Source organism: Artibeus jamaicensis, unplaced genomic scaffold (assembly GCF_021234435.1).
Source record: "Artibeus jamaicensis isolate MK-2021 breed Jamaican fruit bat unplaced genomic scaffold, CSHL_Jam_final contig_956, whole genome shotgun sequence".
Lineage (NCBI taxonomy): Eukaryota > Metazoa > Chordata > Mammalia > Chiroptera > Phyllostomidae > Artibeus > Artibeus jamaicensis.
Window position 1 is genome coordinate 1,481,961 of NW_026522021.1, and position 15,071 is coordinate 1,497,031.

Here is a 15,071-nt window from a genome sequence, read left to right on the forward strand (position 1 = left end):
GGGAGGGGGAAGGGCCATGTCCATCGACTCCAGAGCTGTCCTCGCAGTTCGAGGCCTCCACATGCCTGCTCGGCTGTTAGGGAAAAAAGAGGATGGTGTGTTCAGTGACCCACCTTGCTTTACTCTTCAGAAAACAAACAAATAACCTGGCTGGTGTAGCTCAGTGGATTGAGCAGGGGCCGGCGAACCAAAAGATCTCGGTTCTATTCCCCGACAGGGCACATGCCTGGGTTGCAGGCCAGTTCCCAGCAGGGGATGCAACAGAAGCAGCCATACACTGATGTTTCTCTCCTTCTCTCCTTCCCTTCCCTTCTAAAGATAAATAAATAAAATTAAAAAAAAATAAAACAAACAAAATGAGCTCAATTAAAAACAGATAACAAATTATTTCAACAATTAGAAGCATGATTATTTTTTTGTCAAGCAGTTTACAGATTTAAAAATATATTTTGGGCACTGGCTGGTATGGCTCAGGGGACTGAGTGCCAGTCTGTGAACCAAAGGGTCACTGGTTCGATTCCCAGTCAGGGCACATGCCTGGGTTGTGGGCCAAGTCCCCAGTAGGGGGGTGTGTGAGAGGCAACCACACATTGATGTTTCTTTACCTCTCTTTCTCATTTCTTTCCCCTCTCTCTAGAAATAAATGAATGAAATCTTAAAAAATAAAATAAAGTATATTTTGGTTTATAAACTATTGTACTTGTGTTATTTTAAAGGTTTTTAATACTTTGAATAAGGTCTATAGAACAATGTGTAAATATATGTAATGTTAACAGATTTACATTAAAAATATACTTTGCATTATGTTTTGTTTTAATCATTACCTTCAAGTACATGTGACCTACTTGACCTCCTTCCTACCAAGTTGGGTAATCAGATATTGATGGTACATTCCCACTATACTGCTGATTTCAAAGAAAGAATTAAATTCCTTAACTGAAATGACGATCTCCAAGCATCTTCTTTATATTGATTTATCTGCAAATAGAGAGTATTCCTTTTATGGAATAAATCTCAAGGGCTTTTATTAATTAATACTAATTTAGGCCAATATATTGTACTCAAAAGTGATTAAACTGCACCCTCTTTAAACAAACTCAAAAAGAGTCTGGAGACTTTGCTAGAAAAAGAATAGTAGAGACTTATTCAAGGGTCTTAGAATTTGCAAACTGTAAACACGGCCTGGCAAAATCCCAGAAGTGTTCCAAAGAAGAGAGAAAAGTTCAAAGTTCCTGTAATAAGAAGTACATTCTTGAGAATTATCAGTTTCATGGTCTTAGCCCTATAACAGGTCCAGGGCGGTAATCAGTCTGATGCCGGGCAGGCAGGGGTATGGATGCCAGGGGTCCAAAAGCTGGTGCCAGGAGGCCTGGTCACATCCAGCAGTGAGGTCAGACTGATGTCGGGTGGTTTGGATATGTGAGTCCTTCAGGGAATGGTCAGGTGGCCTGGGTACATCAGCCCTTCCCAGGGCAATCCGAGGGTTATCTGGAGGCTGGGTATATGCCCAGATGTATATAACCAGGCATGAGTAGGACTGGATTTAAGTTCCCAGGCTGTTTAGAACAAGCCTCAATTTTCATAATGTTAAAAATTGTTACAGCTTAATTAAAGTTACCCCATTTTACATATTCCCTATCTTCACTCCTCTGAACACTAGGAAGGAAGGAAGGAAGGAAGGAAGGAAGGAAGGAAGGAAGGAAGGAAGGAAGGAAGGAAGGAAGGAAGGAAGGAAGGAAGGAAGGAAGGAAGGAAGGAAGGAAGGAAGAAAAATCCACCACTTTTAGTGCAAGATCTATAAGGGCCTAACCTAATACTAATTTTGCTGTGATTCAAAATTATTCTCCTCACACACTAATTAGTCTGAATTGGTGTGTAAAATTAAAGTGTAGTGCCCTGGCTGGTGTGGCTCAGTGAATTGAGTGCCAGCCTGTGAACTGAAAAGTTGCTACTTCAATTCCCAGTCAGGGCACATGCCTGGGTTGTGAGCCAGGTCCCCAGTTCAGGGCAGAGAGAGGTGACTGACTGATATTTCTCTCCCTCTCTTTCTCCCTCCCTTCCTCTCTCTCTAAAAAATAAATATTTTGTTTAAAAAAATGTAGCAACCAGGAAAATAAAGCAATGTAAATGAGAAGTTGGAATACTAATTTAGAATATTAAACATTCTGAGTTATTTTTAATATCATGCTAGTTCTGCTTAGAAAAGTGTGAAATAATAGAAAATACATGTATTGGTCTTTGCCCGCAGTTCCTGGCACAGAGCTCCTGAAAACCTGGTAATTTCCCGAGTGAGAGGAGCACTGGCACGTCTCTTGCTCTACCGCAGCTCCGGGTGGGCTCCTGGATGGGGACTGGTCACCAGAAAGACCAACCCATGATTAGAAGTTTAGAATTATCAGCACCAGCCCCCATTCTCCAGAGAGGGGAGAGGGGCTGGTAATGGAGTTAATGATTGGCTGTACCTACATAAGGCGGCCTCCATAAAATCCCAAGAATATGGGGTTCAGAGAGCTTTCAGGTGGATGAACACAGTCACACCCAGAGGGTGATGTACCTCGACTCCACTGGTACAGAACTTCCCAAGTGCCAGACACATCTGGGCCTCCCCCTGTGAATCTCTTCATCTGGCTGTTCATCTGTATCCTTTATTATCCTATATAATAAACTGGTAAAAATAAGCAAATGCTTCCCTGAGTTCTGTGAGCTGTTCTAGCAAATAATCTAATTGGAAGGTGGGGTTGGAGGGTTTGGGGACCTTTAATCTGTATCCTACTGGAACAGAAGTCAAGGATTACCTGGGGGCCTGTTACTTGCAGTTGGCATCTGAGTAGAGAGGCAGCCTTGTGGGATTAAACCCTTAATCTGTGGGGTTCATTAGCCCCAGTTATTGTCAGAATTGAACTGTATTGTAGGACGCCCAGCTAGGTCACAGAGGACTGCTTGGCGTGGGGATCATGAGTACTGCGAGTGTGGAAGTGAAGAAAGAGTAGAAGAGAAACTCAGGAGGAAACGTGAGTTTAACACCAGTGGTGAGGCTGGGACCGGGTTTATAGAAGGAATAGACAGCATAATATACTAGGAAGTTATACGATATCTCTTGGTAGATGGAGGGTGATGTAAAAGTTCGCTGAAAATATTATTTTTCAACCACTTTTATGAAAGCATTATTATTTTAAGATGAACTTCACGCTAACCAGATAGGTCTTCTGGAAACTGACTCGTTTCTCAGAAAACAAATGCCCCGTGTCCAGGCCGAGGTTCCCGGCCTCAGAAGAGGCCCTGTAAAGCCAGGGGCACGTCGCTGGTCAGGTCTGGGAGAACACAGATAGAGGTTTAATGATTACAACGTTTAATTATTGAAATGTTTAAAACGTTTTCGGCCCCGTAATGTGCTTCAATCTGTGGCACTCCCCGACGTTAGATAATGCCTACGAACTACTATATAGGAAAAGGTGCTTCCGCAGCCTGGAGCTTGGAAATAGACCAAGCAAAGCCTTAGGATGACCGTTAAGAGTACTGCTGAGATCATGTGGACGACTGCGTCTTAACAAGGTGATTCACCTGGTGTAGATTATTTCCACGCCAATACTCTGCAAAAATAGAAAGGGCTTATTTGCAGAAGACGTGAAAGTTCAGCAATTATCACAATTATCTGCTATAAATTGGCATTCTAGAGTAACAGTCTTCTTCAGATTAAATTAGTGTACATTGGTAGTGTCCACTGGGAACGTGGAACAGCCTTGAGTTCCATGGAGATGCCCTAGAATCTTGGAAACCAGCAGTGGTCCCAGATGCAACAGCGTCATATGGAACTTGTTGGAAACAGATTCTTGGTCCCTACCGGAAGCTACTGGTACAGAAACTCTGGGGCTGTGATTCACCCAACTCCCTGTGTCTAATAAGCTCTTCACGGGATTCCAAGGCATCTAACGTTTGAAAACCACTGCTCTAGAGCCCAAGCAAAGACCTGAGGCTCAGTGTCAACTCAGACCAAGTGGAAACAGGGGAGCAAACAGTAGTATCCGGGTGAAGTTGTGGTGCAGGGTTAGGGCAGGGTGCTGACGAAGGAGCCCTTTGCAACCTGGAGGACTCCAGCGACCAAGACCTGGTTGCCAGAACAGCCCCAGTTTACCCCTGTTGTCTTTGTATAAATATTGATGTCACCACTGCTTCACTCTCAAAAAATGTCCTTATTTGGATAATAAATTGTGGCCACCAATATGATGCTTTTACTAGACGTGGTGGGAAGAAGAACATCGCTGAAAAGAACCTTCTATCCCTTGCATGCATGACAAACAGGTTTTTAGGACTTTTGCTATTTATTCTCTCCCATCTGCCTTATTCTGTTTCCCTCCCTTACAAGTCAGGGACCCTCTCATGTCCACTATGTCCTTTCGCTCTTGCTGTAGCTGGGAAATCAGAGCAGGTTTGTTAACTGGAAGTCCTGATGATGGCAGAAGAAATGGGAAGACATGTATTATGAGGGAAAAATGAATCTGAGGCTGCCTGAGGTCACTCTTAGCTCTTGAAATCTTTGGAGCAGAAAATAGAAATGACCAGAGAAGAATGTGTGTGAGTTGGCTGAAGAGGACTCACAGATAAAACTTCTGAAGAAGTTCCTTTAAGGTACATAAAATAACCTGAACGAAGAAGAAAAATTAACTCATTGATATTTCCTCTTCTCTCTCTCTCTCAAGTATTTCAAATGAAAACACTGGGAAAAAGAAAAGCATTTTCCATAGAGATTTTTAAAGCTTAAAACGAAATATACAATTTAAGGAAGCTTCCTATTGTTGCTATAGCCAGGACAGATGTATTTTAGTATTAATTTATGTTGTTGGTCAGCTAAATTTATAGAATAAGTCTCACTATTTTAAGTAAGACAGTTGAAAGCAAAGAAAAGATGTTAAACAAAATTTTGGGTATATGGTATTTCAGTATAAAAATAGAGCTCTTCTGACTATTATTATTTTTAATCTTCGCCAGAGGATATGTTTATTGACTTTAAAGAGAGAGAAAGAGAGAGAGATTGATGTGTGAGAATCATCAGTTGGTTGCCTCCCATACATGCCTGAACTGGGGGTTGAACCCACAACCTAGGTATGTGCCCGGACTGGGAATCAAACTGGCAACCTTTTGTGTGTGGGATGATACTCCAACCAACTGAGCAACCTTGCCAGGGTGAGCTCGTCCAGTTGTTTAACATGATTAACTTGTAAACAAAATCTGACTAACAACATAAATGTTCCAGTGATCACTAAGATAGATATACTTCTTAGAAATAACATGGCCCTGGCTGGTATAGCTCAGTTGATTGAGCGTGGGCCTGCAAACCACACGATCAAGGTTCGATTCCCAGTCAGGGCACATGCCTGGGTTGCAGGCCAGTTCCCAGCAGGGGACTCACGAGAGGCAACCACACATTGATGTTTCTCTCCTTCTCTCCTTCCCTTCCTCTCTAAAGATAAATAAATAAAATCTAAAAAAAATTTTTAATAAAAATAAATTTAAAAATAACATGAATAACAATCACTAATAAAATAAAATTAGTTTTTTAACAGATATGACTTTACCTTTAGCCATGATTTCAATTTAATCTGAAACCCTGATAAAACTATGTGATAACTTCTGCTTATGATAATGATAGATTAGGTCATTCAGCCCATCTGTCCTACTAAGGAGACTAAAAATCTGAGTCAGGGTACAAAAAGCATCCACTCGAAGGCATCGGGTAGCCAACAAAACGGTGATCCGTGTTTCTCTTGCACATTGATGTTTCTCTACCTCTCTTTCTCCCTCACTTCCCTTCTCTTTAAAATTAAAATAAATAAAATCTGTTTTTTAAAAAAATTGAAGAATTGCCAGCCCAGCCCCGATGGTATGGCTCGGTTGGTTGGGTGTTGTGCCACAAAGTGAATGGTTATGGTTTGATTCCCGGATTGCAAGTTCAGTCCCTGGTTGGGACCAAAGAGGCAGCAGATTGATGGATGTTTCTCTCTCACATAGAAGTTTCTCTCCTTCTCTTTCTCCCTTCTTTCCCCTCTCTCTAAAAATAAATAAATAAAATCTAAAAAAAAATTACCAACCCAGGATCCAGGAAAAGACAGAGAGGCTCTGTGATATGAACCTGGCCTGGAGGTCTAGAAGGCCAATCAGCTTTTCTTTTCCTTTAAATTTTTAAGTATATTTTATGGATTATGCTATTGTCCCATTTTTTTCTTCCTTTTATTCCCCTCCACCCTGCACCTACCCTCTTAGCAGCATTTTCCCCCTTAGTTGTCCATGGGTCCTGCATACAAGTGTTTTGGCTTCTCCATTTCCCATACTATTCTTAACCTCCCCCTGTCTATTTTGTGCCTACCAATTATGCTTCTTATCCCCTGTACCTTTTCCCCCAATGTCCCCTAACCCCTTCCCCACTGATAATCCTCCATGTGATCTCCATTTCTGTAATTCTGTTCCTGTTCTAGCCATTTGCTTAGTTTGTTTTTGTTTTTGATATTTTTAGGTTCAGTTGTTGATAGTTGTAAGTTTGTTGTCATTTTATTATTCATAGTTTTGATCATTTTGTTTTTCTTAGATAAGTCCCTTTAACATTTCAGATAATAGAGGCTTGGTGATGATGAACTCCTCTAACTTCGCATTATCTGGGAAGCACTTTATCTGCCCTCTCATTTTAAATGATAGCTTTGCTGAGTAGAGTAATCTTGGATGTAGGTCCTTGCCTTTCGTGACTTTGAAAATTTTCCAGACCTTTCTTGCCTGCAAGGTCTCTTTTGAGAAATCAGCTGACAGTCTGATGGGAACTCCTTTGTAGGTAACTGTCTCCTTTTCTCTTCCTGCTTTAAGATTCTCTCCTTATCTTTCATCTTGGGTAATGTAATTAGGATGTGCCTTAGTGTGTTCCTCCTTGAGTCCAACTTTTTTGGGACTGTCTGGGCTTCCTGGAATTCCTGGACTTCCTGGAAGTCTATTTCCTTTGCCAGATCGGGGAAGTTTTCTTTCATTTTTTTTTTCAAATAAGTTTTCCATTTCTTTCTCTTCCTTTTCTTTTTCTGGCACCCCTATATCGTTTTGGATGTTGGAACATTTAAAGTTGTCCTGGAGGTTCCTAAGTCTGTCGTCACATTTTTGAATTCTTGTTTCTTTATTCTGTTCCAGTTGAATGTTTATTTCTTCCTTCTGCTCCAAATCATTGATTTGGGGCCCAGTTTCCTTCCCTTCACTGTTGGTTCCCTGTATATTTTTCTTTATTGCACTTTGCATAGCCTTCACTTCTTCCTCTATTTTGTGACCATTCTTAACCACTTCTGTGAGCATCCTGATTACCAGTGTTTTGAACACTGATAGATTGGCTACTTCTTCATTGCTTAGTTCTTTTTTTGAAGCTTTGATCTGTTCTTTCATTTGGGCCACATTTCATTTTCTCAGCACAGCTGTTGGGTTGTAAAGGGCTGAGCCTTAGGCATTCACCAGTGTGGGGCAACCCACATTGCTGCACTGTGGTGCAGTCTGGATGAATGTTTCTTCCTTAACTCCTTGGTTGTCAGACTTCCATACAGTTTGGTTTTCTGGCAGTTTTGGTCATTTTTTGTTTTTAAGTTGGTTGTTGTACTTTTGGCTGTGCAAGGAGACCTTCTTTTCTTTCTTTTTTTTTTTTTGCATCATAACAAAGTAAATGATATATACTGAAAGATGCACAAAACATAAATTTACAGCTCAATTAATTTTTACAATGTGAACATTAGCACCCAGACCAAAAAAAGGAACAACATCCCAAAAGTCTCCCCAAAGAATAACCACTAACACAATTTCTAAAATATAGATGACTTAAGTCTGGCTGTATGCTCTGTCTAACTGTAATCATGCAAAGCACAGTTGTTCTGATACAGTCATATGGAGTGGAATATGATTCAGCAATGAAAAATGAACAAACGGGAGTTACAGCAACATGGATGGATTTCATAAACACGACATTCAGTGAGAGAAGCCAGACATAATACAAGTAAGTTTTTTTAAAAACTGACAAAACTAAACTATAGTATTTAGTGATGCATGCTTATGTGGTAAAACGATTAAAGAAAAGCAAAAAAAAAGAAATTGTGACCCTAAAATTCAAGATATGGGTCACTACTGGAGAGGCAGCAAGCAGGGTGTAATATCGGTGGTGAGTCCAAGTTGTGGGAGGAAATCCTTCCAGAAGACTGATGGTGTTCTCGTTCTTGGCTGGGTGGTGGTGAAGTGGCTGTGCATTCTGTAAAAATCACTGAGCTGCACATTTTTGTTTTGTGTACTTTTTTGTATGAATGTTATACTTCAAAATAAAAAGGTTTTAAAAACTGCTTGACTAAATGACATGATTATAACTCACGATATAAGTTATTTTCTTGCCTTGGGAATTTATATAATGGCCTGGAAATGTAAGACCTATGACCAGTCCCAGGGAGGTCTGCATCCAGGGTCTGTCCGTCCAAGTTCTTTGGCAGGCTGGGCACTGATGCTTTATTTTGTAATTTTCAACCACTGGGATCAGAAAGAAACCCCACTAACTCCCAACATTATACATCTATAGCAAATAATAGAAACCAACTTAAGTTAGCTTAAGGTTAAAAAAAAAAAAAAGACTATAGACGCTTTCTCAGAATCTAACCAGAGGACTGTAGTCACCTTCAGGAGGAACTGAAACCAGGACTGAAGCTATCAGCTCTTGATATGAGGCACAAAGTTACACCTGTTAACACACCCTCTCATATAACTGCACAACTGACCCAACACCTATCCAGGTGTATGGAGGCATTTCTCCAAGAAAAGACAGAATAAATAACTGGGCAAGTGTCCAAAAAAATGGCCTGTTACAGAAATTGTTCTCTGAATGGTGATAGAGCAATAATGAATTGCACAAACCACATACTCAGATGTTTTAAAAAAGTCATTTTTGTTATATTTCAGAGAATTAAGAAAGAAAATGTTTGGCTTCTATCCCAAGGGTTTCTTCTGCCCCTTTACCACCATCTAATCTAGCCACCACCAAAAAGGTTTCTTATTCAAAATAAATAACAGCTTGCCCTGACCCATGTAGCTCAGTTGGTTGGGCTTCATCCTGCAAAACAAAAGGTCACGGATTCAATTCCTGGTCAGGGCACATTCCTGGGTGTGGGTTCGGTCTCCAGTCGGGGCACAGGAAGTAATTGATTAATGTTTCTCACATTGATGTTTCATTCCCCCTCTTTCTCTCTCCCTTCCCCTCTCTCTAAAAATAAATAAACAAAATCTCTTTAAAGAAAATAAAATAAGTACCTGCTCAATTTTTTTTAATTAATTGCTCTCATAATAGATAAATCCACAAAGATAAAGTGGGCATCACAGTGCAGTAAACTAGTTATAATGAGCATGCTTAAAGCTAGTTCACAAAAAGAGAAGGTCAAATGCCGGAATCCAATGGGCTGATCTGGCCTTCCAATTGTTCTGTTGGGCCACCACAATGTTATCCTAAAATCTAAATTTCGATGTGCTCTCCAGAACCCCACAAGCTTTCAGTCCCCTCTTGTTACCCTCAACCCTATGAATATACAATCTTATTACCTATAGATTCTGAAAGCATTGGTGTTTATGATTTTTGATCAACTTACATAATTAAGTGGTCAATCATTCAATCTTTCTTAATCTACCATTTAAGTAATTATATATGAAATGTAATTAAATATTAAATGCAACATGTTAAAAGTAATTCTAGGCCAATTTGTTTAAAATCAACTGTCTAGACATAATTCACTTAAAGCCATTTTTAGCCAATGGTTTAATTGATCATAAATAAATTTATAATCAATCACCTAAAGCCTTATAATATTTCTCCTTTTTTCCAGCGCCGTTAAAAAGAATTTACATGTAATATTGTATAACTTCAATGTGTGCAACACAGTGACTTGATACATTGTGGAATAATCACTGTGATCAGATTATTTCATACATTCATCACCTCATATAATAACTTTTTGATGTGATAAAATCATTTCAGATTTACCCTTACCAACTTTCAAGTATATAATATGTTATTGCTAACCACAGTCACCCTGCTATGCACTAGCTCTCCGCAATTCATTCATCTTAGAACTGCACATCTGAGCCCTTTGACCCACACCTCCCTATCTCCCCCACCCCTCAGACCATGGCAACCACCTTTCCACTCCGTTTCTGAGTTTGGCTTTTACAGATTCCACATTTAAGTGAGAACACACACTATCTTTCTCTGACTTATTTCACGTAGCATAACGCCCTCAAGGTCATTCCATACTGTCTTGTTGTCACCAATGGCAGGATTTCCTTCTTTATATGGCTGAATAATATTCCACTGTGTGTGTGCCACATCTTCTTTATTCATTCATCCATCAGTGGACACTTACATTGTTTCCACATCTTGGCTATTGTAAATAGCACTGTGGTAAAAATGCGATAACGGAATGATTATAACTAATTTTTATAGAATGCTTATTATGTGTGCCAATGTATATCTCACGTTTCCTCCTCATAGTAGATTCATTAGGAAGGCATTAGTATTTTTATCCTGATTTCTCAACTGAAGAAACTGAAGCTTAGCCAGATAAACCACAAGTCTGTGGAGGGGTGGGATTCAATTTGACTTTCCCCTGTCCAGAGGTTCTCCCATTCTAGTGTGCATCAGAATCACCTACAGGCTCCTAAAACACCGACTGCTGGGCCCCTCTCCCAGACTGTATGATCAGCAGCTGTGGCGTGGGACCTAATAATTTGCATTTCTAATAATTCCTAGGCGATGATGCCCTGATCTTGCTGTTCAAAGTGTATCAGAGAATTCTTAGCATTGGCACCCCCCTGGGCGCTTGTTAAAATGCAGGCTCGCCCTCGACCTACTGAATCAAACTCGGCATTTTTAACAGGATTTCAGGTGACTCCAGTGCACGTTCTTTGTGTACACTCATCACACAGTTTTGGAAGAGATAAGACTGTAAATGAGGCAACAGGTAAACTCGAATTTACAGAGAGCGTCTCTGGGGCAAGGTTTAGCAGGGAGGACTTCGGTCACGACTGGTCCACTTGGCGAAGAGAGGGAACTGCAAGGCCGAAGGTGAAGGTCGGGATTTCCAGGCCCTGGGCACCGCCCCCTCCACCCGAGCCCCGCCCCGTGGAATATGACTACTGCGCAGATGCTAACGCGGGGCTTTCCTCTCGTCACCGCGGGTCTTCCCGACCACCGAGCCCTCCTCCTAGAGCAGCCCCGGAGGAGGCACGCACGTCTCCCGCGCTCGGGCGCTAACCGAGCCGCCCCCCGGAAGTGCATACGTCTCAGAGGTTCCCAGCGGTTTCAGAATGCCTGTCGTTACTCTTCCATTTGCCCCACAAACCAGTCTCGGATGCCTCCCCTTTAGCAGACAGATGAACGAGGCACAGCCCCTGTCCACATTGTAGGATTAGGCGATAATGCTGCGCCTCCTAGGAGCTGGAGGCGCGGGGCCGGATAGAAGAAAGCCGTACCGGAGGGATAACGGCCCCGAGCCTGGCAGTTGCCTGCCATGTGGTCAGTCGGGCACTCAGGTGTTTGGAGGATGGAGATCCCCGATTGGAGAACATTCCGGGTGGAAGAAAGGTGGCATGAAAATGTGTCCGTGTGTAGGGTGCGTGGGTGCCTGGAGATGAAGCTGGAGAGGTAAGCAGGGGCGAGCTGGAAGGGCTTCGTGTACATGAGAAATTTAAACAATGTCCTGAGTAGCCTAGACGGTATTTTAATCATGAGCTCTGATTTGCACTTTAAAATACAACTGGCATTCAGGACGGGGAAAAAATCCAAAGGCTGGTGAAGTATGGTGACAGAATGGAGGCGGGGGGACCTGAAATCGTATATTTATTCGTTGTCTCTTTTTCCAAGATGTAACTTTCAGTGGAAGAACTTTGCCTGTTTAGTTATTTCTCTTAGCCAACACTTAGAAGAGTACCTAGCACCCAGTGGGCCCGGAACAAATAAATATGTGCTGGATGAATAAGTCAATCTGCCCTTGATGAGACTTCCTAACTGATGGGCTAGTAGATGACAGTGAGAAGTCGAGCGGACGGATCACTGAAGATGGGAAGAACACAAATCCTGAAATCCTGTAATCCTGTTCAGTGGGTGTTTGCTGAGCACCCACTTCTCCTGGGCTGACCCCGACGAGATGTTGTGGGGCAGAAGTCCAGTACAGACTCCAACTTCTGCTGTGGTCAGGGAAGGGGCCCAGAGCCCAGAACCTGCTAACACATACCAGTTCTAGGTTTCAGCCCCCAACAAAAAACATGTCATTTTCCTTTCTGCCTCCTTGTGTGACCAAACTGGAGAAGTACAAGCCTTTTGTTTTGTTTTGTTTTTTTGTTTTGAATGTTGCCATCCACATGCATAGAATCCATGACTAGTGGTTTACCTTTGCAGATAATGCAGAAATGAGTATCTTCATGTCTTTTTTTCTTTTGTTGAATATTTCCCCACAAGATAGTTTAAATAATGTTACATCTTGTAAGACTTACTTTATAGTGTCTCGCTGCTTTCCAAAAAGTTAATCTTGGCAACAGCAACGTCCATTTGTGCAGAAATGACAAATGGAGTATCTGCTGGCGCTAAGCCCTGGGCTGGGCTCTGGAGGTCTCCTAGACACAGCCTGACCTTATGTAGCTTCCAGTCTGGTACAGAAGGGAGCCGTCAATCACATCATCACATAAGTATTAATTACAAACTGACAAACAGTGTAAATTAAAAATACAGGCCACTAGCCAAGAGGTAGAAACCAGTTTTACAATTTCAGCAGCACTGGTCATGGTTGGGGGGTGGGGGGGAAGCTTTCACTTTAAATTTACTACTCTGTTAGCTTAAAAAAATGGTTTCTCGGGATTCCTTCTCTGTTATGGTTTTGAATTAACCAGGACTGTTTCTTCCTAGTGCACCTGCTGCTTAAGGAAAGTCCTTTGTTGTAAACCAACAAAAAATTAAAATTTATGCCTAAAATTTTAAAAGATTTTTTATTTATTTTTAGAAAGAGGGGAAGAAAGGACGAAAGAGAGGGAGAGAAACATCGATGTGAGAAACACCAATCAGTTGCCTCTCACACGCTACTCAACTAATGCCCCGACTGGGAATCAAAGCGTCGGCCTTCTGCTTTGTGGGACAGGGCCCAACCACCTGGGCCACACTGGCCAGGGCTGTGCCTAAATTTTTAAAAGATGAATAGAGTGTACTCACGAACTTTTCCTCTTCTCTCCTATTTATCCTTCAACTGACTCATCCTGTACTCTGAGTGCGCACACCTCTGTCTCTTAGCTGAAGCAGGACCTGGATTTCAATCCCAGCTCCTCCACTTCAGCACTGTGACTTTGGACAGATTACTTAATCTTTTTGAGCCGTAGTTTCCAATGGAACTAATAATAGCACCTTCGTGGTGTGATTTTTGGCCACATGTCCCCTGAGAGCATTCCTTTATGCAGGAAAAAGTAGATGAGAGCAGACCCCGAATTGGGAGGAGAGTCACCAGCTCCTGGCAGATTTATTACCGTACCATGCTTGCACAGCTCACAAAAAACACTGCTAACAAAGACAGGAATGTGCAGCTTACAGTTTTATATTCTGAAAGTGTAGGCCAGGTAATGTTCTCCCTCTCTACAGGAGACCTACAGAGAAGGTCTTCCTTAAGAAAGAGTCTTAGAGCTGAGAACTCAGGTGGATCAGATCAAAGCCTATCTGTCATCTTACTGTACTTTCACACATCTAGTACATCAGCAAATCCTGCCAACCGTGCCTTCTGACCACACATCTTAAATCCCTTCACCTCCACTACTATTGCTGTAGACCAGGTCAGCACTGTCTCTTGCCTGGGCCACCACAGCAGCCTCCTAACTGGTGTCCCATTTTCATTCTCGTCTCTACCGCCTTTTTTTCTAGCAGCAGCCAGAGGGATCCTTTCACAATGGATCATTTCACTCTGTTGCTCAAAACCCTTCCATACTCACCTATCACACATGGAATTAAACCCAGATTCCTTAGCAGAGTTTACAAGGCCCTACATGATCTTCCCCTGGCTACCTCTCTGCCCTCGTTTTGTGTTACTCCTTCCTTTGGCTTCCCTGTTCAGCCTCAAACAGCCCTTGTATGTTCCCCCCTCAACGTGTCACATTTGCTGCTTTGTCGGCCTGTAGTGTTTTACCTCATTCACCTGCATGGCTCATTCACTCCCTTAAGTGCTCTGCCCAGTTGTAAGCTTTCCAGAGGGACCCTCTCTGGGCACTCCTCCTCTCTCACAGTTCCTTTACCCCGATCTGTTTTCACAGCACTTTCAACTCCAGACATCATTGTTTCATTTACTTTTTTAATTATTTTTTCCGTTTTCCCACTAAAATGCAAGCTTTGTGACAACAGGAACTTAATTATATTTGGCACCAGTGCCTGGCACATAGTAGGTACTCAATGAGTATTTTCTGAATGAATTAAATTGTACACAAATGAATGAACCAAATAAGAAAAGAGGGAGAGGATAGATGTTCCAGGTAGAGGGGCTGCCTGTGCAGAGGGCCTGTGGCCCCTGGGAGTTTTCAGAAATTGAAGGTAGGCCTGTGAGGCTGGGGTACAGACAGGGAGAGGTAGTGAGTGTTAAAAACAAAACCACAGGCCCAAAATGTTGTCACTGGTGCTAAGGACAATGATCCCAAACCTAGATTTAACACCTGACATAATTGCAGTTTCTACCTCTCTCATAAAACTTAATCTTAATAAACCAGTCTGGAATTTTCTGATCAAGCACCATTAAGGTAACATGCCACTTGGACCCTATCCACCCTCCACAGAAAGAAGTGGCAACCCGCACGATAAAAAACCCTTGCCATTTCCTTCCCCCACCCCCAAAAGAAGATGTCTTGGTCTTAAAATAATCTTTTTTTTTTGTCAGTGCTCCCTTGCCTACCCTTTTCCCTATAAAAGTCTTCCATTTTGTATAACCCCTTGGAGTTGCTAAATGGATGCTGCCCAATTTGTGAATCACATAATAAAGTCAATTAAATAGTCAAATTTACTCAGTCGAATTTTG